The 25794-nt window shown below is 38.7% G+C and overlaps 1 protein-coding gene across 4 annotated transcripts in view; it reads left to right on the top strand.

The window, feature by feature from the left end:
- The window catches only part of LOC147361480 (uncharacterized), a 327323-nt gene that overhangs the window by 55984 nt on the left and 245545 nt on the right, over positions 1–25794 (top strand). The window lies entirely within an intron of this gene.

Below are 25794 nucleotides of genomic sequence, written 5' to 3' on the forward strand. Positions count from 1 at the left end.
GCAGATGTATTTTCTGTAAACCACCAATTAGTTCTTTTGTCTACATTAAAATGTTTTTCCTATTATTATGAGACAATAAAATATAAAAGGGAAAGTGTTATTTGATATTTTTACAAAGATGGAGAAGTATCTTAAGGAGGATAAGTTATGAGACTTTTGGTAGGGACTGGACAGTTATTTAAGCAGGTAAAAAGACAAGTTTTCTTAATGTTTATCACAACTTTTATAGAAAAGGTGAAACAAGGAAAGAGGGCACATCTTCATTTACAATTTACTTTCTCCCAGATTTCACAATGTGAGACTCACTCTAAAGACAAATGTCTTTTTAAAATGTAATTAACTTATTTAATTATTTATTATTTACTTTTGACTGTACTGGGTCTTCATTACTGCGTGGGATTTTCTCTATTTGTGGTGCATGGGTTTCTCATTGTGGCAGCTTCTCTTGCTCTGGAGCGTGGGTTCTAGGGTGTGCAGGCTTCAGTAGTTGGGGCATGTGGCTCAGTAGCTGTGGCTTCTGGGTTCTAGAACACAAGCTAAATAGCTGTGGCACACGGACTCAGTTGTTCTTTGGCATGCCTGTGTCTCCTGCTTGGCAGGCAGATTCTTTACCACTGTACCACCAAAGAAGCCCCTAAAGACAAATCTTAAAGCTGGATAAGTGGTTCATCACACATCATCACTATTTTCACATGCGAAATGGCAGAATCACAGAGCCATCAATTTAGCTGAAGATGAAGTATACCACTGCAGCTTGGCCAGCATCATCTAGGGGAAATGGATAGTGAAATCAAGGCCTATGGCCAGAAGAAAGCTTTCTGTGGCTGTAGGGTTCTCGTGCATTGTGGCAGGGCAATATTTTAAAATATCAACTGAGGATTTTTCTAGTTTTTCCTGAGGTTGCTTGGCTTTGGCTTCCATTTAGTAACTAAGCTGGTCTAGTTTTATTGCCTTAGGGAAGTTAGGTCATAGGGTAAGCACAAGTTATGAAGTCAATCTCAGTTTTTGGGTTCTAAAATCCTAGCTCCCTCGGAAGAGAGAAGAACCTCAGGGCATGAGTAGTTGATGAGCTAGAATATCACGGGACTGAGGGTCAGCTGCACACTTGGAGGGGGACAGGAGTCCATGGATCAGGAAGCATTAGGGAGTTGTGGGGGTGGGGTGGCATTTGAAATCTTTGGTGTGGAAAACTCCTGAGAAAGAAGACCGGTATCCAGCCATTACTCAGGTCAAGCCCTGGGAAGGGGTGACTACAGAGCCTCAAGATAGATCTGTGGGAACTAGCTGCACACAGGATGTGCACTTTGCTGGTGGTGCTCAGAGGAGAATTGAATGTGTGGGAGGAAGCACCTGAGCATTAGCTTCCTATGGCCCAGGATGATGAGAAGAATGATTCTCTGAGCCAAGTGGATGGGTTCTTGGATGACCTCACAGTGTTTCTCTGCCCAGCATGGCATGGAGTGGTAAGTGAATCCCTGGGCACAAGAGAGGAGCACAGGAGAAGCAAAAGGAGAAGCATAGATGGGAATGTGGGCTGGGAAGCAGTGAGCTTGTTGAATGATACCCAGGGCCAGGCATCTCAGAGATGCCACTGTGGATAGCTAATGATGGTGACCGGAACTCAAGGTCCACCACCTGCTTCCCTTGTCTCCTCGTTACTACTCAGCACCCCCTAGAATTCTGAAATGTGTGGACTGAGCTTCTGCCACCCCTTCAGCAAGGGCTCTCAAAACAGAAATTCAGTGTGGAGATTCCTTAACAAGCTGGAAATACAACTGCCTTATGACCCAGCAATCCCATTGCTGGGCATATACACTGAGGAAAGCAGAATTGAAAGACACGTGTACCCCAATGTTCATCGCAGCACTGTTTATAATAACCAGGACATGGAAGCAACCCAGATGTCCATCAGCAGACGAACGGATAAGAAAGCTGTGGTACATATACACAATGGAGTATTACACAACCATTAAAAAGAATACATTTGAATCAGTTCTAATGAGGATGAAACTGGAGCCTATTATACAGAGTGAAGTAAGCCAGAAAGAAAAACACCAATACAGTATACTAACGCATATATATGGAATTTAGAAAGATGGTAATGATAACCCTGTGTGTGAGACAGCAAAAGAGACACAGATGTATAAAACAGTCTTTTGGACTCTGTGGGAGAGGGCGAGGGTGGGATGATTTGGGAGAAGGGCATTGAAACATGTATAATATCATATAAGAAACGAATTGCCAGTCCAGGTTCGATGCACGATACTGGATGCTTGGGGCTGGTGCACTGAGACGACCCAGAGGGATGGTACGGGGAGGGAGGAGGGAGGGGGGTTTGGGATGGGGAACACGTGTATACCTGTGGCGGATTCATGTTGATGTATGGCAAAACCAATACAATATTGTAAAGTAATTAACCTCCAATTTAAATAAATTTGTATTTTTAAAAAAACACAGAAATTCAGTTGTGTGTAGAAAAATAAAGTCACATTTCTTACACACATGAATCTGGGGATCAGAATTAAACCCTGCTTTTTGTATAAAAAGGAAAAATTCCATTTGATAATGTCTAGTCAAGAATGGGCACTTCTCTGTCCTGCAAAGATCAGAATGCACTTAAACTCAAGCCAATACAAAGAAGGGTTTGTTGAAAGGATATACAAAAATCTCTTAGAAACCAAGGGCAAAGAAGTATAGCTGGGTCCTTGGAAAGTGGAAAATGAAGTGTGTGTGTGTTTTTTTTTAACTGTCTCTAAGTGGCTACATGAGGGCTTTCATGTCTCCCTGAGTGCCCTTCCCCTCTCTTTTAATTTCTTGCTTTGCATGCCATGCCCCCCACCCCCTAACCTGGACAGTCTGTGTTGGCCCCATCCCAGATCTCTTACTAAGTTACCTACTAAGGAGTTCACAGTTCAGTGTCTGCGCAGCAAGAATCTGATTGACTCTCCTTAATCAGGTGTCTACCGTTGGTCCAATCACTGGCTGGCTATTAGTGAAGAATCACAAGCCACATTCAGAGCATCAAGGGCAGGGATGCCATATCAGATGTTCATGGTGATCAGAAAGAGGTTATCTTGTCAACTTGGGTTGTTCCTGGTTAGTACAGTGGTTTAGAGGATGTTCTTTGATGTCCAACAGACTGCATTCAAATCTCAACTCTGCTTATAAAATGCAGTACTGGTAAAATTACTTGATTTCTCCAAGTCTTGGTGTCTTCGTTAATAAAATGGGAATGATCATTTTTATCCTAAAGGGGTTCTTATAAGGACTACAAGATCCAGTTCATTTAAGGAATTCAGGCTGGTATCTGGTGCTTCATAAATACCCTATGAGTTCCAGATACCATCAATTCTATTATTAGTGATTATAAACCATATAAATTATACAGTCATGAAATGTTGACACATTATATGATAAACACCTGCATTCAAGGTAATTAGTATGTGTTTGGTTAAGGTCTGTGGAGTTAAAATTAAAATCAGAATCATAGTTTTATATCAAAATTGATAATCTAACAATGACAGTTACAATGATATTGATGATGATGAAGGAATGAACCTGGATAAAATTTTGTTTCAGGATTGTGTGGTGTAGGTATGCACATATATATGATATCTGATTTGAATTTTATTTAAAATTTTTTGTTCTAATGGCTTTTTTATTTTCATCTTGACCCTATTTTGACATCTAGCAATATGTGATTTTTTTTCAAGATACATGTTTCATAAACAAAATATATGTTTATATCTGACTGTACCCAAGCTGCTAATTATGGGCATCTCTTTCTATAGCTCACTATTAAACACTCATGTCTTTGGGGTTATATAGAAAACAATTTATGTTACAAAATAAAATCCTCCCTCAAAAATGTTTGCCCTGTGAGTGAGGAGGGAGGAAATCACAAACTGTTATTATTTTCCCTTAGACGGATCTAAATATTAACATTCCCTTAGCTTTAAAGATTATTTTTATGCCGCTCCTTTATAAACAATCAAAGTACACTAACTCTTCTGTTGCCTTGGGTTCTGTCTGCAGCATACCCAAACAACCAAGCTAAAAAAATGAGAAAATCAGTTCAACAGGTTATTTAGCATTACATGCAGAAAATAAAAATGTTTGAATAGCTTAAAACATTTTAAAAAGCACAGCATATAGTAAATTGATTTGAATGTTAAACACAGCCTAAGGATCCTTTGCTCAGTGGAAGAAATTGTTTCTAGGTTTTCTTGCAGCTGTGTTAACTAGCCAACTTCCAGAAAGCCAGCAGCAGCAGTAATAGGAAGAATAGGAGAAGGAGGAGAAAGCTAGTCTGATAACAACAGCAGAAATAGTGGTCATAGTAGTAGTTGCAATAGTAGTAGTTAACACCTCAGGCAGACAGTGATCTAGGCACTTGGTAACATTTACTCTTTACAGCAGCCTTGAGAGATAGCACTGTTAATTTCTCATGTTAACAGAAAACTGAGACTTCAAGGAGTGAAGTACCTCGTGGAGGAACCAAGAGCGAAAGAACAAGAGCAATGGCTGACACTGACGGCATGTTTTGAGTTTCTTAGTTCTTCCTGGGCATGGCCTCCACTGAATTCTCACAGCAGTCCTAGGAAGCAGCCTTCTCTATTATGCCCAGTGAACACAGGAGGAAAGGGAATCTGGGAGGCTTGACTAATCGAATGGCAGACAAGGGACCAAGACCAGAGATCCAAAGCCACAACTGCAGCCTTGCCATTTATCTTGGGGTTTAGAAGTGATGTCTTGTTGGTTCTGCTTGGACTGATTTGTTGAGAGTGAAGAACAGTCCTCTACTCTTAGAGATTCTCCCAGGATGCCACTGTCCCTGATAACGCGTTTTTCTTGAGCTGCTCTCTTCTTACCGCCTGGCTTGGAAAGCAGGTGCTCTTCTGCTGAGGGACCCTGATGGACCCGCCTTGCCCTTCACAGTAATAGGTGAGGCAGTAGGGTAGGGCAAGTGAGGCACTTGCTTGGGGCACAAAATTTAAGGGCCCACCAAAGAATTTAATCATCAAGAAAATAATACTTTTATGTATTTATTAAATATTAACAGAAATAGCTTTGAAAAATCTACATCTGAACATATTATCAATGTTTAAGATAAAGACATGATCAATGTGGTTCTGGGTCATCTGGATGGAGACAGGATGGTGAGCCCCATGCTGGCTGTCTACTCATGGCCGCCCCTCTGGTCCTTACTCCCAAGGTCTTCTTGGGCCCTTCGTAACATTTTGGCCTCTCAGTCCACCCCTCTACAGGAGTACATACACAAGCCTCCCATACAGAGTCACCATGAAAGAGTAGAGCCTGTATGGTGGTACTTCTGTAGGCATCACCAAAACAGTACATCTTCACTCAGTGCTGTTTAAAAAAATGAGGACGGCATTTCCCAGTGATATGCTAAAAAAATTTAACCTCTTCTTTGTAGCTCAGCTGGTAAAGAATCTGCCCACAATGCCGGAGACCTGGGTTCTATCCCTGGGTTGGGAAGATCCCCTGGAGAAGGGAAAGGCTACCCACTCCAGTATTCTGGCCTGGAGAATTCCATGGACTGTATAGTCCATGGGGTTGCAAAGACTCGAACACAACTGAGTGACTTTCACTTCACTTCTTCTACCTTTTCTCTCCAAAAGTCAACTAATAGAGCTGTTTTAAAAAGAGGTAGTCAGTGCCTTTCCAATTTTAGATTTATGTATTGGGCCAGTCTTGGTTTCTTTTTTCTTATGTGCTACTTGGGGTGTCAGCTTAAGAAAACACTGGCTCCCCTGCCGGCATGTCAGCTGGGACACATGTGTCCTGCTGACCTCTTCTAGAAGCATTGAGGAATTGTCTGGTCCCAGAGGCCTTGGGCTTTGAGGACTCAACCCAGCATTCATGCTTTTGAATACGAATATGACTGCTTCCCACCCCAAAAGACATTTTATTTATTATTTTAAAAATATTTTCTTTGGGCTTCTTTAATCCTAGGGGACATTTGCTTGATGAATAGCAAATAAGTTTCCTAACCAGACTGTTGTTATAAATATCCATGGCATTAATTCAAACCATTTGCATCGGAAACTTTTCTTTTTTTTCTGGAGGAAAAAGGGTGACTGACTTAACCTCAACATTTGGGACATGATTTTCCCTAAAATAACCACAACATCCATCATTTTTTTTTCCTGCTGGTGTGTCAATTTTTTAATGAGAGTCTGGGTCCCTCCAGTACCTTTGGTCTCCATGGTAACAATTCTACTTGTTTATTTTGGCTTACTGAAATAAAACACTGAGGAAAAGGTCAGTGACTCATTTTTGATTGGGGGTTACTCTAATTAGAGGATGATTATTTAAAAGCTGATCACTAACACAAAGTTACTATGTGTGTAGAAATAAGATCCACAGCAAGTATTTTAAATGACAAATTGTAAAACTTTTAGACAGTTGTTTCCAAACTCTGCCTGTTTATTCACAGGTGCAGGTGTTTTTAAGATTATTATTGTTTCACCCATGTATAACTAACTTTGACTTCCTGCCATTCCCTCCTGGTACCAGGATCTGAGTAATGCATTAAGTAATGGATTAAAGTGTCTAGAGTGACTAATGCAGTTATAGGAGTCTATTTGGACCTATGGTCTATACATCTGAGATGAACTGAATCAATACAGTAAAGTCTTTCTGAGGTGGCTGCGTTGCTGGAGTTCCAGCCTTTTTTATTTTTGTTGGAGTATAATTGGTTTATAATGTTGTGTTAGTTTCTGCTATACAAAGAAGTGAATCAGCCATATGTAAACATATATCCCTCCCTCTTGATCTCCCCTCCCCCCACCATCCCACCCCTCTCGGTCAGCCCAGAGCAGCTAGCTGAGCTTCTGTGCTGTGCAGCAGCTTCGCACTGTCTGTCTGTTTTGCGCACGGTCGCGTGTATCTGTCAGTGCTGCCCTCTGAACTCGTCTCACCCTTTGCTTCCCCTCTCTGTGTCCACTGTCCGCTGTCTACGTCTGCGTCTCTATTCCTGCCCGGCAAACAGGAGTTTTAGTCTTGTCATCTCCTCTGTCTCTTCAAGTTGGGTTTTGAATCGGTGAGAAGGGACCTGCCATTGCTTTCTGATTGTTGCCTTGGGTTGCCACTGTTTGATTTAGCATGCCTCTCTTTCCTCACCTCTAAAAGGGGAGCGACAGAGAGTCTGCATCATACTGTGTATGAGGGGATTGATAATAAGAATAATGACGAATGCCTGGTGTTTAGCAAAGTGCAGGCTCTTAGTAAACACAAAGTTAATGTTGGCTGTTAAATTACTCTTTACTTTCATTATTAGATCAGCCCTCTGGCCTTTGGATTGAGCTCCTTGTTCACAATTAATTTAAGGCACATGAAATGTTCACTTTAAGAAGCAAGAAATCATTCTGAACAGTGAGGATATGTTTGTCTGTGAGGAATTTTACTCCCCTGAGTCTCCATGAAGCTGCTTTAACTCTCTCCTATTTAAGAAGAATGGGGTATTTTCTCCTCTTGAACCCAGGCTCTTGTGGACTGGCTGCTAGGCCTAAGGGCAAGGCTCAGGGGAGAACCTGGCCTTGGTGCCCGCAGTGGTTGAATCTCGATCAGTACATACAATATAAAAATATGAGGAACTAAAAAAAAGTCAAGCTCCAAAAGTAGAACCAGAGAGTAGAAGAGTTGTTGCCAGGGGCTGGGGGTGTCAAATGGGAAGATGTTGGCACAAGGGTTCAAACTTTCAGCTATGAGTTGAATAAGCTCTGGGGGTCTAATGGTGACTATATTTAATAATATTGTATTGTTCTTTTTAAAAATGATTTATTTGTTTGTTTATTTTGTGGCTGTGCTGGGTTTTCGGTGCTGCTTGGGCCTTCTCCAGTTGCAGAGAACGGGGACTCCTCTCTAGTTTCAGTGGGCAGGTTTGTCGTTGCAGTGGTTTCTCTTGTTATGGAGCAGAGGCTCTAGGGTGTGCGGGCTTAAGCAGTAGTGGCACATAGGCTCAGTCGTTGTCTTGTCTCCCACAAAAATAGGGGAAATACCTAAGGGTGTTAAACACAGAGGAATCTAACAATTAGCTGTTGTTTCAGTTACCTTTTATTTTGTAAACTTACTGTAGCAATTGGGGAATTTGGGTTTAATAATAAATAGCCTTTCAGGGTCTGAGAGAAGGCTTGAAGTTGTCCAGAGATGGGTTGTTGGAACTGAGGCCTCACCCTACACAAGCCTGAAGCTGAAAGTGAAGTGAAAGTGTTAGTCGCTCAGTTGTGTCCGACTCTTGGCGACCCCATGGACTGTAGCCTCACCAGGCTCCTCTGTCCATGGGATTCTCCAGGCAAGAATACTGGAAAGAGTGGCCATGCCCTCCTCCAGAGGATCTTCCCAACCCAGAGACTGAACCCAGGTCTTCTGCACTGCAGGCAGATTCCACACAGGCCTAAATCTGAGACCCTCAAATTCTTGTTCCCAACTCTGACCCTCACCCTTCTTTCACCTATTCTGTGTTTATTCAATAAATATTTATTCAGTGTCTCCTCTGTGTCAGAACACAGCATTGGGCATGGCAAAGAAAAGACTCTGGTTATTCTCAGGTCAACCAATTCAGTGCATGGCACAATGTTCTGTAGACTGATTTCCGTCCCAACTTGTCGTTTCGGTCCTGTGAGAGTCACCTGGAGGAAGTGCTGGCCTCAGCCCTGCCACCCCTGGTCAGGCCTGGGGACACTTCCTTAGCTTCTGCTGTTTCCTCTCCTGGAAACACACCAGCGAGAGCTGCTCAGTTCCTGATACTAGGCACACGCACTTCAGCCCTAGGAAACAGCTCTTTTAACACCCGCTTCCTGTCTCAACACCCACCCTCCCATCCCCAAGAACAGCATGAAAAGCCTTGGAGACCCCAGCAGAGAGGGTGGGCTTTCCACACAGGTTGGCCCTGGGGTGAGAGGGTCCCAAATGTCCTGGTTCATCCTCTCAGGAGCGGCCCCCTCCATCCACTCAGGGGTCTGCAGGATATCATGGAGACCCTCCAGAGAACCACCCCCTGAGGTAGTTTTTCAGACCCGTGAACAGTACCACACCTAAAACTGGAGGTAGAATGGAGCCCTGAGGCAAAGGAAAAGAGTGGGAGCAGGAAGAACTCCATGAGCCAGAGTGTTTGCACAGCCACCCCCAGACAAGGGTTAGTAAAGTCCCCAGCTTGATGCTTTTCAAGAGAAAGACACAGAACAGTAGAACACATTCCCTCCCACTGCAGAAAGTCTCATAAAGCTGAATATAGTCCAGGGCTTACCATTGTGGGTGCAGGGGTCTGCTGGCCCTGATCCCGTGATCCCAGATTCTGCATGCCTGCTTTGCTTTGAGACAGAGTGAAGAACTAGGAACTTTGGGGAGCAGTTCACTAACTCCACCTCCTCAGGCCCAGGAATGGAGTTTCTTCCCACAGGTGCCTTGCTGTTGGATTCCCTGAGAGTTGAACCCAAGGCCAAATTTTGCCTCTGGTGTAATTATTCATGAGCCACCGTTTATTGGTAAAAGTATAAAGGGCAGAGCTTGCCTCTCATTTCTGGGGCTGCTGGGTGTTTGGAGCATCGCCATTTACATCCTGTTTTCAAAGCTTAGGAAATTGAGCTGGTTGATAGGCTTTGTTGGAGTTTGGGTCATTGGGAGCCTTTGTTGACAACTATTTACTGTCCAGTCAAGAATATGTTTTCAGGTCATTTGTTCAGCAAAGTGGATCCCCTTTGAGATATGGGCTCATACATGAAAAGTATATTGTATATTAACACATATATGTGGAATCTAGAAAAAAGGTACAGATGAACCTACTTGCAAAGTAGAAATAGAGACCCAGATGTAGAGAATAAACATATGGATACTAAGAGGGGAGGAGAGAGTTGGGATGAATTGGGAGATTGGGGTTGATATACATATATATACCCTACTGTGTATAAAACAGATAAGAAATGAGAACCTAACTGCATAGCATAGGGAACTCTACTCAGTGCTCTGTGGTGATTTAAATGGGAAGGAAATCCAAAAAAGAGGCGATAATATGTATACATGTAGCCGATTCACTTTGCTGTACAACAGAAACTCAAACAACATTATAAAACAATTATACTCCAATAAAAGTTTTTTAAAAGTTGATAGGAAAGTCCATTTTCCTTTAAAGACTGGCATCCTCTTTTTGTTGTTGTTGTTTTTAAAGAAGGTAGCATAGATTTTGGTGTCAGAGAGATCATATCTCTAAGTCTGGGTACTACCACTTCTTAGTTGTATGAACGTAGACCTGTTCCTTAAACTCAAGATATTGAAATTACCTCACCCTAAAGCTGAGAATGCTTGGCTTGCTCCAGTAGAAGTCAGATATGTTGGGATTTCTGTGACTTCTCTTTGTGTGTTTGTGTGCTTTTTCAGGACATTTTCATAGAAAGTGCAAAATCACATTTACTCTTAGTCTCTTTATCATCTCTGATTACACATACACAGTGATAAAGTTCAAAAGCAGACAAGGACCCTCGGGTCTATGCCATGAGGCTGGAGGAAGTTCTTCCTAGAGAATCTTGACTGTTGAGAATCCATACTTGGAGTTTGTCTTCAAGACACTGCCCACTGATAATGTTCAATACACCTAGAAGGTAGGACAGCAATCAGAAGAAAATGGAAATATGGTTTGGCAGGGTTAAAAGTAGTACTCATTACCATCAGGCTTGTTATCATCTACAAATCACTTGTTCAAGTGATGTTCAAATGTGGAGTGAATAAATATTAGTGAGCCAGAGGCTAAGACTCATTCACTCATTCATCGGGATTTTGCTAAACCACTGCCAGGCAAGACTGTTAGAGGTTGCGGTGTCAGTGAAGACAGCAAAGTGCTGCACTTTCAGAGCACAATTCCAGCCTGACAGTACATGTGAGGAATTGAAATGTGACATAAACATTAAGTAGTGACAAGGCATTTGGAAAGAAAAAAGTAAGGCAGGGAGAGGAGACAGAGTCATTTTTTTAATATCAATATCAAGGAAGATCTCTCTGAGAAGATGATGTTTGATCAGAGACCTGGATCAAGCGAGGGCATGGACCCTAGGAATACGGGGGAGCATTTTATTAGCCATAAACCAGGATTGTCACCAAAAAACTAAAACCTTTGATTACTCTCTTGGCCCCAGTGAAGACTTTGGATTTTAGTCCAAGTTCAAAGAGAAGCTATTAAGGAGAGACATGATCTGATTTTTTTGTTTTTAAAAGATCACTCTTCCTGCCATATGAACATGGACCTTAGGAAGGCTGGAGTGGAAACAGTGAGACCCATTTGGAGGCCATTGGAAAAGTCCAGATGTTGAAGCTGTATTTAGAAAAGGCAGAGGAACCAGAGATCAAATTGCCAAAATTCGTTGGATCATCAAAAAAGCAACAGAATTCGAGAAAAACATCTACTTCTGCGTTATTGATTATGCCAAAGCCTTTGACTGTGTGGATCAAAACAAACTGTGGAAAATTCTGAAAGAGATAGGAATACCAGACCACCTTACCTGCCTTCTGAGAAATCTGTATGCAGGTCAAGAAGCAACAGTTAGAACCAGACATGGAACAACAGACTGGTTCCAAATCGGGAAAGGGGTACGTCAAGGTTGTATATTGTCACCCTGCTTATTTAACTTATATGCAGAGTACATCACAAGACACACTGGGCTGGATGAAGCACAGCTGGAATCAAGATTGCTGGGAGAAATATCAATAACCTCAGATATGCAGATGACACCACACTTATGGCAGAAAGCGAAGAAGAACTAAAGAGCCACTTGGTGAAAGAGAGTGAAAAAGTTGGCTTAAAACTCAACATTCAGAAAACTAAGATCATGGCATCCAGTCCCATCACTTCATGGCATCCAGTCCCATCACTTCATGGCAAATAGATGGGGAAACAGTGGACACAGACAGACTTTATTTTTAGGGGCTCCAAAATCACTGCAGATGGTGACTGCAGCCATGAAATTAAGAGACGCTTGCTTCTTGGAAGAAAAACTATGACCAAATTAGACAGCATATTAAAAAGCAAAGACATTACTTTACCAACAAAGGTCCATCTAGTCAAGGCTATGGTTTTTCCAGTAGTCATGTATGGTTGTGAGAGTTGGACTATAGAGAAAGCTGAGTGCCGAGGGATTGATGGTTTTGAACTGTGGTGTTGGGGAAAACTCTTGAGAGTCCCTTGGACTGGAAGGTGGTCCAACCAGTCCATCCTAAAGGAAATCAGTCCTGAATATTCATTGGAAGGACTGATGCTGAAGCTGAAACTCCAATACTTTGGCCACCTGATACAAAGAACTGACTCATTGGAAAAGACCCTGATGCTGGGAAAGATTGAAGATGGAAGAAAAAGGGGATGACAGAGGATGAGATGGTTGGATGGCATCACTGACTTGATGGACATGAGTTTGAGTGAAGTCCAGAAGTTGATGATGGGCAGGGAAGCCTGGTGTGCTGTGGTCCATGGGGTTGCAAGGAGTTGGACACGACTGAGCAACTGAACTGTGGTGTTGGAGAAGACTCCTGAGAGTCCCTTGGACTGCAAGGAGATCCAACCAGTCCATTCTGAAGGAGATCAGCCCTGGGTGTTCTTTGGAGGGAATGATGCTAAAGCTGAAGCTCCAGTACTTTGGCCACCTCCTGTGAAGAGCTGACTCATTGGAAAAGACTCTGATGCTGGGAGGGATTGGGGGCAGGAGGAGAAGGGGACGACAGAGGATGAGATGGCTGGATGGCATCACTGACTTGATGGACGTGAGTTTGAGTGAACTCCGGGAGTTGGTGATGGACAGGGAGGCCTGGCGTGCTGAGATTCATGGGGTTGCAAAGAGTTGGACATGACTGAGCGACTGAACTGACTGAACTGACTGACTGAGCAACTGAACTGAACTGAAGTGAACTGGAAAAACCCAGATGGAAGATGATAGTTCAGTTTTAAATGGCTCACAGCAGTTTTATTTGACTCCACCCTGAACTCATCCTGAGCATTCAGCCCTCTTATTATTCATGAAACAGTTCACTTATTCTCAATATTAAAGAAACTCTGAGGGATCAGTGATCCTCATCATCTCCCTTGCAAGAATGGTGCTGGGCTGGTGGATGTACACATATGCTCCCTCCAACATTTCACTGTCCTCCCCACTTTGCTCTTCCAGAGGAGAAAGGAGATATCAATTTCTCTTCTTGCTCTTCGTTTTTTTCATGGTTTTTGGTTCCAGAACTGAATGTCCTCTCCTCCTTTTCACTTTCCATCTTTGAATCAAAAATTTCCATTAGTCTTCTGAAGTAATTTTGAGCATGCACCAATTGCATCCATAAACAGTCCCATGAGGGACATTTTGTATTTCGTTGAAGTTGGTCCAAAGGTTATGATATATGGATTTGGAATTGTCAATAAAACTTGGAAAAGTTTTATTAGGTACATGGTGGACCTGGGAAAACGTGTTGGAACTTGTATGTTATGTAACTCTAATAGCTTAATTGCTAGAATTCTTGGGACTCTTACCAATGACTTCATTTCTCCTGAATGTGGGTTTCATGCATCTGGTTGCTTGGCTATTTTCAGAAAATAGGGGTAATAGTCACATTAATGTATCATCTTTTCCATGATTAGGAAAGAAACCTGAGAATGCTTTCCTAGCAAATATGTAGACACAGTTTCCTCCAACACCTGTTCTCTTAAGTCATGAGATGTTTGAAAATAACCACACAAGTTTCAGTATCTGATCCAGTCTTTCGAATATGTACTAGGGCAACATAAAAATTTTGCTAGTGTGAGCAAATGTCAGCATGCCCCATCTCTTGCACCCCTGCCCATGGATTTAAGGAGAGTAAATACCTATTGATTTGGAATCACCAGTGGGTGGGTTATTTTGTTTCCATGTAATTAATCAGCAGATGAAAAAACATGTTTTTAAAAAGTTAAGTACATAATGTCACATTGCTATTAAAATAAGGAGCTGGAATTCCGTACTCCAGATACTTATCCACCCTACATGCTTTTGAAAAGTTTAAAAATTATACAGAAATACTTTCTCATTGTGGAAAAATTAGGAAACACAGATGGATTAAAAAACGAACCTCAAAAAACATTTCCACAGTTCAGAGATAACCAGTGTTATCCTTTTGTTTCGCTTATTTCCAGACATTTTTGTACACAAATATAATTACAAATATCTTTTCAAAGATGGATACTGCTTTACAAATTCATTTCACCTTTAATATTGAATAATACCTTGTGCTGTGTTAATGTCTTTCTATGGCATGAATATGGGTCTGCACTGTAATTTTTAAAACTCACATTGTTTTCCATGCCAGGATGCTAGTAGTGTTTATTAAATATTTCATTATCTCTTTCCTCTTCTGAATTGGACTACAACTTGATTAACCAATCTTCCTTACTTAGGACATTTATTGAGTGCTAATGATATTTGAAGTGTACATTACATATGTGTTACATATTTGGACTTTCCTGGTGGCTCAGACGGTAAAGTGTCTGCCTATGTGGGAGACCCGGGTTCGATCCTTGGGTCGGGAAGATCCCCTGGAGAAGGAAATGGCAACCCACTTCAGTATTCTTGTCTGGAAAATCCCACAGACGGAGAAGCCTGGTTGGCTATTGTCCATGGGGTCGCAAAGAGTCGGACACGACTGAGCGACTTCACTATCTATCTATCACTACCTATCTATCTTACATATGTATTTATTTCATTTATTTAACTTGCTTCCAATTTCTTAACATTACTGACAGTGATCACTTTTTATGTACATTTCTGTATGATTCAGTTCAGTTTAGCCACTTAAGTGTGTCCAATTCTTTTCGACCCTATGGACTGCAACATGCCAGGCCTCCCTGTCCATCACCAACTCCCAGAGTTTACTCAAACTCATGTCCATTGAGTCAGTGATGCCATCCAACCATCTCATCCTCTGTTGTCCCCTTCTCTTCCTGCCTTCAATCCTACCCAGCATCAGGTCTTTTCCAATGAGTCAGTTCTTCGCATCAAGTGGTCAAAGTATTGGAGCTTCAGCTTCAGCATCAGTCTTTCCAATGAATATTCAGGACTGATTTCCTTTAGGATGGACTGGTTGGATCACCTTCCAGTCCAAGGGACTCTCAAGAGTTTTCTCCAACATCACAGTTCAAAACCATCAATCCTTCGGCACTCAGCTTTCTCTGTAGTCCAACTCTCACATCCATATATGACTACTGGAAAAACCATAGCCTTGACTAGATGGACCTTTTTTGGTAAAGTAATGTCTCTGCTTTTTAATATGCTGTCTAGTTGGTCATAGCTTTTCTTCCAAGGAGCAAGCGTCTCTTAATTTCATGGCTGCAGTCACCATCTGCAATGATTTTGAAGCCCCTAAAAATAAAGTCTCTCACTGTTTCCATTGTTTCTCCATCTATTTGCCATGAAGTGCTGAGACCAGATGCCATGATCTTAGTTTTCTGAATGTTGAGTTTTAAGCCAACTTTTTGACTCTCTTCCTTCACTTTCATCAAGAGGCTCCTTAGTTCTTCTTTGCTTTCTGCCATAAGCGTGGTGTCATCTGCGTATCTGAGGTTATTGATATTTCTCCTGGCAATCTTGATTCCAGCTTGTGTTCTATCCAGCCTGGCATTTTGCATGATGTACTCTGCATATAAGTTAAATAAGCAGGGTGACAGTATACAGCCTTGACGTACTCCTTTCCCAAATTAAAACCGATCTGTTGTTCCATGTCCAGTTCTAACTGTTGCTTCTTGACCTGCATACAGGTTTCTCAGGAGGCAGGTAAGATGGTCTGGTATTCCCATCTCTTTCAGAATTTTCCACAGTTTGTTGTGATCCACACAGTCAAAGGCTTTCGCATAGTCAATAAAGCAGAAGTTTTTCTGGAATTCTGCTTTTTCTATGATCCAATGGATGTTGGCAATTTGATCTCTGGTTCCTCTGCCTTTTCTAAATCTAGCTTGAACATCTGGAAGTTCACGGTTCACGTATTGTTGAAGCCTGGCTTGGAGAATTTTGAGCATTACTTTACTAGCATGTGAGATGAGTGCAATTGTGCAGTAGCTTGAGCATTCTTTGGCATTGCCTTTCTTTGGGATTGGAATGAAAACTAACATTTTCCAGTTCTGTGGCCACTGCTGAGTTTTCCAAATCTGCTGGCATATTGAGTGCAGCACTTTAACAGCATCATCTTTTAGGATTTGAAGTAGCTCAACTGGAATGTATGATTATGCAGTGGTTATTTAAAAGTTTTTCTTAAATATTGCCAAAGGATCATTCAGAAATGCTCTCACAGTTCATGTTCACAGAGCATTGAGCATTGCAAGTGTTTATTTCTTCACCTGTACATAACCAGTAGGAGTTACCAACTTTATCAATCTTTTCTAGACTTATAGGGAAAAATGATTATCATTATTTTAGCTTTGATTTCTTTGATAGCTGAAGAAGGAAAATATTTTTTTTATTGGTATATTCATCTTTTTCCTTAAAATATTTTAAATCTAACATATTTTAAATAATATGTATCTTAACTATATGTACCCACATGTACATAATTTGGTCAAATGCAAACCTTTAAAATTATCAGGTGCTCTTTTACTGTAAGTTTTTCTTTTTTCTTTGCTTCATCCTCTTGCTTCCTTTCACAACAGCCTCTCTACCTCCCAAGTAGCCTCTAAAACAGCATCACATGCATCTTTTCTGCACATTTTATCTATCCTCCATATAATCTTCTGTAATATATAATATACATGCATAGGCATGTTTTATGTGTTTTTTATGGGTGTAGGATCATATATTATATGTTTTTCTACATCTTGCTTTTCTCACTCAACAATATCTCATTTGAAAATCCTCCAAGTCATCTGGTAGAGCTCCAACTCATTATTTTTAACGACTGGAATTTTTTAAAAGTCATTCTCCTATTGGTCAACATTGCTTTTTTTTCTAGTTCTTTTTTTTTTCCTACCATGACTAACCATGCTGCAACCAATATTTTTTTACATACATCTTTGTAAAGAAATGCTTTTATTTTATTGGAATATCCATGAATATTATTGCTGGGTGGGTCTGTGAGTATGTGTTTTAATTATAATACATGATGCCACATTGCTTTTGCCAAAGGATGTAACACTTCATATTTCCACCAGCAATATATGTGAGAGAATACTTTTCATTATATCCCAGCCAGCAATAGATATTGTGGCTCTTTGTAATTTTTGTTACTCTGATGGGTATAAAGTGATAATCACTTAGTTACTATAATCTGCATATTCATGGTTACTCCTTGTGAATTTGTATATCTTTTCATTTGTACCTTACCACAGGATTTATTTATCTGAGTTATCTTTGCCCACTATTTTATTTGGTTACCTATCTCTTTCTTGTCAATTTGTAAAATATTTTTGCATATTATTAACTTAAAATTTTATCATCTGTGTTACAAATATTTTTTCCACATGTATTCTTAGTACATTATATTTGTATATGAGATTCATTGTTATACAAAAGCTTTTCATTTTTATTTAGTCAAATGTATCACACTTTAGCTTCTGAATTTCTAGTCAGAGTTAAGAGTCGTGAATTCTAGACAATACTGAATTGTGAAGTCTCAGATTTTCATGTTTATCTCCTTCTAGATATGTATCTAGGATATTAGTACCAAACATTTTTCTTCCAGTTTTATTGAGGTGTAATAGACATACAGCACTGTGTAAGGGTATAGAATGATGATGTGAGTTATATACCCCATGAAATAAGTTAGTGAACATCCATCACAATAAGTTAGTGAGCATCCATCATCTCATACAGATATAAAATTGAAAAAATAATCTTCTCCCTTGTGATGAGAGCTCTTAGGATTGACTCTCATAAAAATTTTCATGTGTGACATACATCAGTGTTAATTATATTAATTGTATTGTACATTACATAGCCAGTAATTATTTATTTTATATCTGGAAGTTTGTACCTTTTGACCTTCATCCAATTCCCCCCTCTTCCCACTCTTGCCTCTACTAACTAAAAATCTGATCTCTTTTTGTATGAGATATTAGTATCTCATATGCTAATATTAGGATATTAATACCAGTCATTAAACAATCTAAAATTTTTCTATTAAAAATGTACCAGGTTTATATTAACTCATCTACACTGGGATTTATTTCTGAAGATCTACCATGTTTTACTGCTCCATTTACTTGCTCCTATTGGATTATAATGACTTTATGATATATTCTGATAATTGTTAAGGCAAATCTTCTCATATCATTTTTTCATATTTTTAAGTATATATTTTTTCACATACAACTTTAAAATCATGTATCTAATTAAAAATTTATTTGGATACTCACTGAAATTTCATTTAATTTGTAGATTAATTTTTGGAGAATAACACATTTTTCTGTTATTGCCTTATAAGAGATGGAATGCATCTTCATATTTTCACAATTACATATTTTAATAAGATTCTATTTATCCTGTGACTTTTTAATTAAATTACTTAAAAGTATTTTATGGTTTTTGTCACTATTGTAAAAAGATTGGACTTTTCATTTCTTGATGTTAATTGTTAGAAAAAAGCTGTTAGAATTCTACCAAAAATTTAGAGAAGAGCTAACACCTACCCTACTCAAACTCTTCCAGAGACTGCAGAGGAAGGTAAACCTCCAAACTCATTCTATGAGGCCACCATCACCCTAATACCAAAACCTGACCAAGATGCCCCCCAAAAATAAAACTACAGGCCAATATCACTGATGAACATAGATGCAAAAATCCTTAACAAAATTCTAGCAATCAGAATCCAACAACACATTCAAAAGATCATACATCATGATCAAGTGGGCTTTATCCCAGGGATGCAAGGATTCTTCAATATCTGCAAATCAATCAGTGTAATACACCACATTAACAAATTGAAAAAATAAAAGCCATATGATTATTTCAATGCTACTGCTAATGCTAAGTCGCTTCAGTCATGTCTGACTCTGTGCAACCCCATAGACGGCAGCCCACCAGGCTCCCCCATCCCTGGGATTCTCCAGGCAAGAACACTGGAGTGGGTTGCCATTTCCTTCTCCTGCAGAGAAAACCTTTGACAAAATTCAACATCCATTTATGATAAAAACTCTCCAGAAAGCAGGAATAGAAGGAACATAACCTCAACATAATAAAAGCTACATATGACAAACCCACAGCAAACATTATCCTCAATGGTGAAAAACTGAAAGCATTTCTGCCAAAGTCAGGAATAAGAAAAGGGTGCCCACTTTTACCACTACTATTCAACATAGTTTTGGAAGTTTTGGCTACAGCAATCAGAGGAGAAAAAGAAAAGGAATCCAAATTGGAAAAGAAGAAGTAAAACTCTCACTGTTTGCAGATGACATGATCCTCTACATAGAAAACCCTAAAGACTCCACCAGAAAATTACTAGAGCTAATCAATGAATATAGTAAAGTTGCAGGATATAAAATCAACACACAGAAATCCCTTGCATTCCTGTACACTAATAATGAGAAAATAGAAAGAGAAATTAAGGAAACAATTCCATTCACCATTGCAATGAAAAGAATAAAATACTTAGGAATATATCTACCTAAAGAAACTAATATACTTCCCTGGTGGCTCAGATGGTAAAGCGTCTGTATACAATGTGAGAGACCTGGGTTCAGTCCCTGGGTTGGGAAGATGCCCTGGAGAAGGAAATGGCAGTCCACTCCAGTACTATTGCCTGGAAAATTCCATGGACAGAGGAGCCTGGTAGGCTACAGTTCATGGGGTCGCAAAGAGTAGGACACGACTGAGTGACTTCACTTTCAAAGTAACTAAAGACCTATATATAGAAAACTATAAAACACTGGTGAAAGAAATCAAAGAGGACACTAATAGATGGAGAAATATACCATGTTCATGGATCGGAAGAATCAATATAGTGAAAATGAGTATACTACCCAAAGCAATCTATTAGATTAATGCAATCCCTATCAAGCTACCAATGGTATTTTTCACAGAGCTAGAACAAATAATTTCACAATTTGTATGGAAATACAAAAAACCTCGAATAGCCAAAGCAATCTTGAGAAAGAAGAATGGAACTGGAGGAATCAACCTGCATGACTTCAGGCTCTACTACAAAGCCACAATCATCAAGACAGTATGGTACTGGCACAAAGACAGAAATATAGATCAATGGAACAAAATAGAAAGCCAGGAGATAAACCCATGCACCTTTGGTCACCTTATCTTTGACAAAGGAGGCAAAAATATACAATGGAGAAAAGACAATCTCTTTAACAAGTGGTGCTGGGAAAACTGGTCAACCACTGGTAAAAGAATGAAACTAGAACACTTTCTAACACCATACACAAAAATAAACTCAAAATGGATTAAAGATCTAAACCTAAGACCAGAAACTATAAAACTCCTAGAGGAGAACATAGGCAAAACACTCTGTGACATAAATCACAGCAGGATCCTCTATGACCCACCTCCCAGAATATTGGAAATAAAAGCAAAAATAAACAAATGGGGATCTAATTAAAATTAAAAGCTTCTGCACAACAAAGGAAACTATAAGCAAGGTGAAAAGACAGCCTTCAGAATGGGAGAAAATAATAGCAAATGGAGCAACTGACAAAGAATTAATCTCAAAAATATACAAGGAACCCCTGCAGCTCAATTCCAGAAAAAAAAACGACCCAATCAAAAAATGGGCCAAAGAACTAAACAGACATTTCTCCAAAGAAGACATACAGATGGCTAACAAACACATGAAAAGATGCTCAGTATCACTCATTATCAGAGAATTGCAAATCAAAACCACAATGATGTACCATTTCACAACGGTCAGAATGGCTGCTATCCAAAAGTCTGCAAGCAATAAATGCTGGAGAGGGTGTGGAGAAAAGGGAACCCTCTTACACTGTTGTTGGGAATGCAAACTAGTTCAGCCACTATGGAAAACAGTGTGGAGATTCCTTAAAAAACTGGAAATAGAACTGCCACATGACCCAGCAATCCCACTGCTGGGCATACACACTGAGGAAACCAGAATTGAAAGAGACATGTGTACCCCAGTGTTCATCGCAGCACTGTTTATGATAGCCAGGACATGGAAGCAACCTAGATGTCCATCAGCAGATGAATGGATAAGAAAGCTGTGGTACATATTACTCAGTATTACTAGCCATTAAAAAGAATACATTTGAATCAATTCTAATGAGGATGAAACTGGAGCCGATTATACAGAGTGAAGTAAGCCAGAAAGAAAAACACCAATACAGTATACTAATGCATATATATGGAATTTAGAAAGATGGTAATGATAACCCTGTATGCGAGACAGCAAAAGAGACTCAGATGTATAGAACAGTCTTTTGGACTCTGTGGGAGAGGGCGAGGGTGGGATGATTTGGGAGAAGGGCATTGAAACATGTATAATATCATATGTGAAACAAATCGCCAGTCCAGGTTCGATGCATGATACAGGGTGCTAGGGGCTGGTGCAATGGGATGACCCAGAAGGATGGTATGGGGATGGAGGTGGGAGGGGGGTTCAGGATTAGGAACACGTGTACACCGTGGCGGATTCATGTTGATGTATGGCAAAACCAATACAATATTGTAAAGTAATTAGCCTCCAATTAAATAAATTTATATTAAAAAAGAAAAAGGCTGTTAATTAAAAATATTTTTTAATCCAAAAACTAGAACAAACTATTTTATTATCCTTAGAATGTTTTGTATTAGAATTTTTTGAGTTTTCTGCGTATAAAAGTGCACAGTTATCAGCGAAAGAGATAGTTTTTGCTTTTTCCAATGTTTTTTTGCCTGATATTTCATTTGCTTCAGTATCTACTATAATACTATAAAAGTGTTATCATTAATGTGACATGGGTCATCTTTGATTTTGATTTTAGAATTTACTGCTAGTTTTTGAAAAATTATTGTTATTGGTTTCATAAGTTTTTTGTAGTGCTTTTTTAAATTAGAACTGACTATTGAATTTTGTCAAATGCCTTTTTAAGTATCTGTTGTAAGACATCTTTCACATTTTTTGCTGTACTGGTTTCAATGGATACATTTCCTGATATTAAGCACTCTATTCTTGAAATATATACATCCTTTGATATATTGACCGATTCTCTTTGTTAATATTTTATTTAGAGTTACTGTTTTTACAGAAATAAGCCAAACTGGCTTGCAGTTTTATATTTTGCTTCTATTTTTATTAAATTTGGGCATGAAAAGTTGACATCATTAAGGAGCTTTGTATATATTTCAATGGCTTATTTTAAACAATATAGGAATTTTCTGTTATTTAAAAGCCAGGTTAAAGTCAGTTATGAAGCATATGGTCCTGGTGTCTTTTTAAATGATACATTCTTAACTATCTTATGGATTATTTGGTAATTGACTAAAATTGTCTACTTCCTGTTGGGTTGGTTTTGTGATTGATATTCTGCTAGGAAATAATTCATTCTTTTGGGCTTTCAAATATTTTAAAAAATTTTATTGGAGTATTGTTGATTTACAATGTTGAATTACATTTAATGTTCTTATGTCATTCTTCAGTCTTTCCTGACTCAATGGTCATGTTTCTTTTCTCATTCTTAAACTGTATTTACTTTGTACTTTTTGTTTTTTACTGTATCAGGCTTAGAAAACATTTTCTTTATTTTACTGGTCTTTTCAATGAATCCACTTTTGGGTTTAATTATCCTTTCTTTTATTTTTTTGTTGTTTATCGTTTTATGAATTTTACCTTTTATGTTTATAAATGCTATCTTCCCAGCTTATTTTTATTAATTTTATTCTCTTATTTACTAATACAAAGTTCCTTTATAGTTTCTGCTTTTTAAAACAACTCAAGGCATTTAAAGCTATATATTCTGCCTTGAGTATAGCTTTTATTTGTGTCCTATAGGTGGTTTTACTATAAAGTGTTTTCCTTTTTATTGCCTCCAATGATTTTCTAGCAGTTTATATTTCTTTTCTTTTAGTACACATTTTTGATCACCTTCTTATTTATTCTTAATTTTTTGCTTTTATTTTAAATTGAGGTTTTTAGATTCCACATATAATTGAGATTGTATGTATTGTCTTTCTTTGTCTGACTTATTTCACTTAGCACAATGCCCTCAGCGTCCATCCATGTTGTCACAAATAGCAAAGTAGCATTCCTTTTTACAGCAGAATAGTAGTTCAGTGTATATATAAACAACAATTTCTTTATGCATTCGTCAATTGATGAACATTTAGATTATTCCCATATCTTGATTATTGTAAATAATGCTGCAAATGACATGGGGGGGGCGGTGCTTGTATATTTATGAGTTGATGTTTTCATTTTCTTCAGATAAATACCCTGAAGTGGAATATTTGGATCTTATGGTAGTTCTTCTGTTTTTAATTTCTTGAGGAACCTTCGTATTGTTTTCCATAGTGGCTGGACCAGTTTACATTCCCACCAACAGTGCACAAGAGTTTCCCTTTCTCCACACCCTTACCAATACTGGTTATTTGTTTTCTTTTTGGTAATAGCCATTCTAACAGGTATGGGGTGATACCTCATTGTTGTTTTGATTTGAATTTCCCCGATGATCAATGATATTGAGCATCTTTTCATCTATCTTTTGTTCTTCTGTATGTCTTTTTTTTGGGAAAATGTCTGTTCATATCTTTTGCCCATTTTTTAGGTCTTCTCTGGTAGCTTAGCTGGTAAAGAATCTGCCTGCAATACAGGAGATCTCGGTTCAATTCCTGGTTCAGGAAGATCCACTGGAGAAGGGAATAGCTACCCACTCCAGTATTCTTGCCTGTAGAACCATGGACAGACCATGGAGTTGCAAAGAGTGGGCATGACTGAGTGATTTTCACTTTCACTGCCTTTTTTTTTTTTCATGATGGTTTTTTTACAGAGCTAGAGCAAAATTTTTTTTTAATTTGCATGAAAACGTAAGAATCCTCAAATAGCCAAAGCAATCTTGAGAAAAATGGAACTGCAGGTATCAGTCTCTCCAACTTCAGACTATGTAAAGAAACTATAGTTGTCAAAGCAGTATGGTTCTGACATGAAAACAGACATGTAGATCAATGGAACAGAATGGGGAGCCCAGAAATAAACCCATGTACTTATGGTCAATTAATCTATGACAAAGAAGGACAGAATATACCATGGAGAAAAGATAATCTCATCAATAAGTGGTGTTGGGAAAACTGGACAACTCTATGTAAAGGAATGAAATTAGAACACTCACTAACCCTTTATATAAAAATAAATTTAAAAATGGATTAAAGACCTAAATGTAAGACCAGATACTATAAAATTCCTTGAGGAAAACAGGTACAACACTCTTTGACATAAATCACAGCAGTATTTTTTTAATCTGTCTTCTAAAGTAAAGGAAATAAAAGCAAAAATAAACAAATGGGACCCAACTAAACTTAAAAGCTTTTGCACAGCAAAGGAAACCATAAACAAAATGAAATGACAACCTACTAGATGGAGGAAAGTATTAGCAAATGACATGACTGATACGAGATTAATATCCAACATATATAAGCAATGCTTACAGCTCAATATTATAAAAAAAAAAGAATACAAATAGCATTTGTTGGCAAGAATGTGGAGAAAAGGGAACTCTAGTACACTGTTGGTGGGAATGTAAATTGATATAGTCACTATAGAGGACAGCATACACTTTTCTCAAAAAACTAAAAATAGTAAGGTTTTTAAATATAAAACTCCAGCTTTCCTTTTGTTGCGCTTCCCTTGTAGCTCAGCTGGTAAAGAATCCGCCTGCAATGTGGGAGACCTGGGTTTGATCCCTGGGTTGGGAAGATCCCCTGGAGAAGGGAAAGGCTACCCACTCCAGTATTCTGGACTGGAGAATTCTATGGACTATACAGTCCATGGCACTGCAAAGAGTCAGACGCGACTGAGTGACTTTCACTTTCACTTTTTGTTTTGCAGGGTGTTCAGTTTTTCATTCTTTTACTTTATGTCTTTCTATCTTTTTATATTTTAGGTGTTTCTTGAAAATGTCATACAGTTAATTTTTTATCATCCAGTTTGATAATATTGTCCTTTAAAATAGAGCATTTAGTCAATTTAAATTTTAGGTGATTATTTCTACAGTTGAATTTACATCTTACCATCATATCCTTTGCTATTTGCTCCCATTTCACCATATCCCTGCTTTTAGGTAAATTGTTTTTTCTAATTCTGTTTTTCTTCTAGTTGTTTGCAAGTTAACTACTCTCTTTCTGTTATTTTAGTGATTATCTAGAAATACCATGTGCATATTTAACTTGTCAAGGTTTAAAATTAATCAACACCTTTTCCCTCCTGCCAAGAAACACAAAAACCTGTTAACTCCATATACCCTCTCTCAACTTATAGGTTATGGTTTTATTTTCTATTATATCTTGCATTAGAAAAACCTCACAAGATATTATTACTATTGAGTTATTATCACTACTACTACTGCTACTAGTAGTATTATACTCTATGGTTGTTTAGAATTACCCACATATTAATTTCTCTGCTCTTCATTTTTCCTTGCATCTCAGGATTGCTTTCCTATTGCTTGGAATACATCTCTTAGAATTTTCATAAGTAAAGATTAGATAATACCAAACTTTCTTAGCTTCCCCCCACCCAATAATATCTATTTTAGTATTATTTTTGAAAGATATTTTTTACTAAGTTTATGATTTGGGTCAGCTAATTTCCTTTAGCTTATCAAATATGTCCTTTCACTGGTCTATGGCTTCTATTGGG

The sequence above is a fragment of the Bos grunniens genome, chromosome 12, assembly GCF_055505025.1.
Source record: "Bos grunniens cultivar Pamir isolate PY7600 chromosome 12, Bosgru_T2T1.0, whole genome shotgun sequence".
Classification (NCBI taxonomy): domain Eukaryota; kingdom Metazoa; phylum Chordata; class Mammalia; order Artiodactyla; family Bovidae; genus Bos; species Bos grunniens.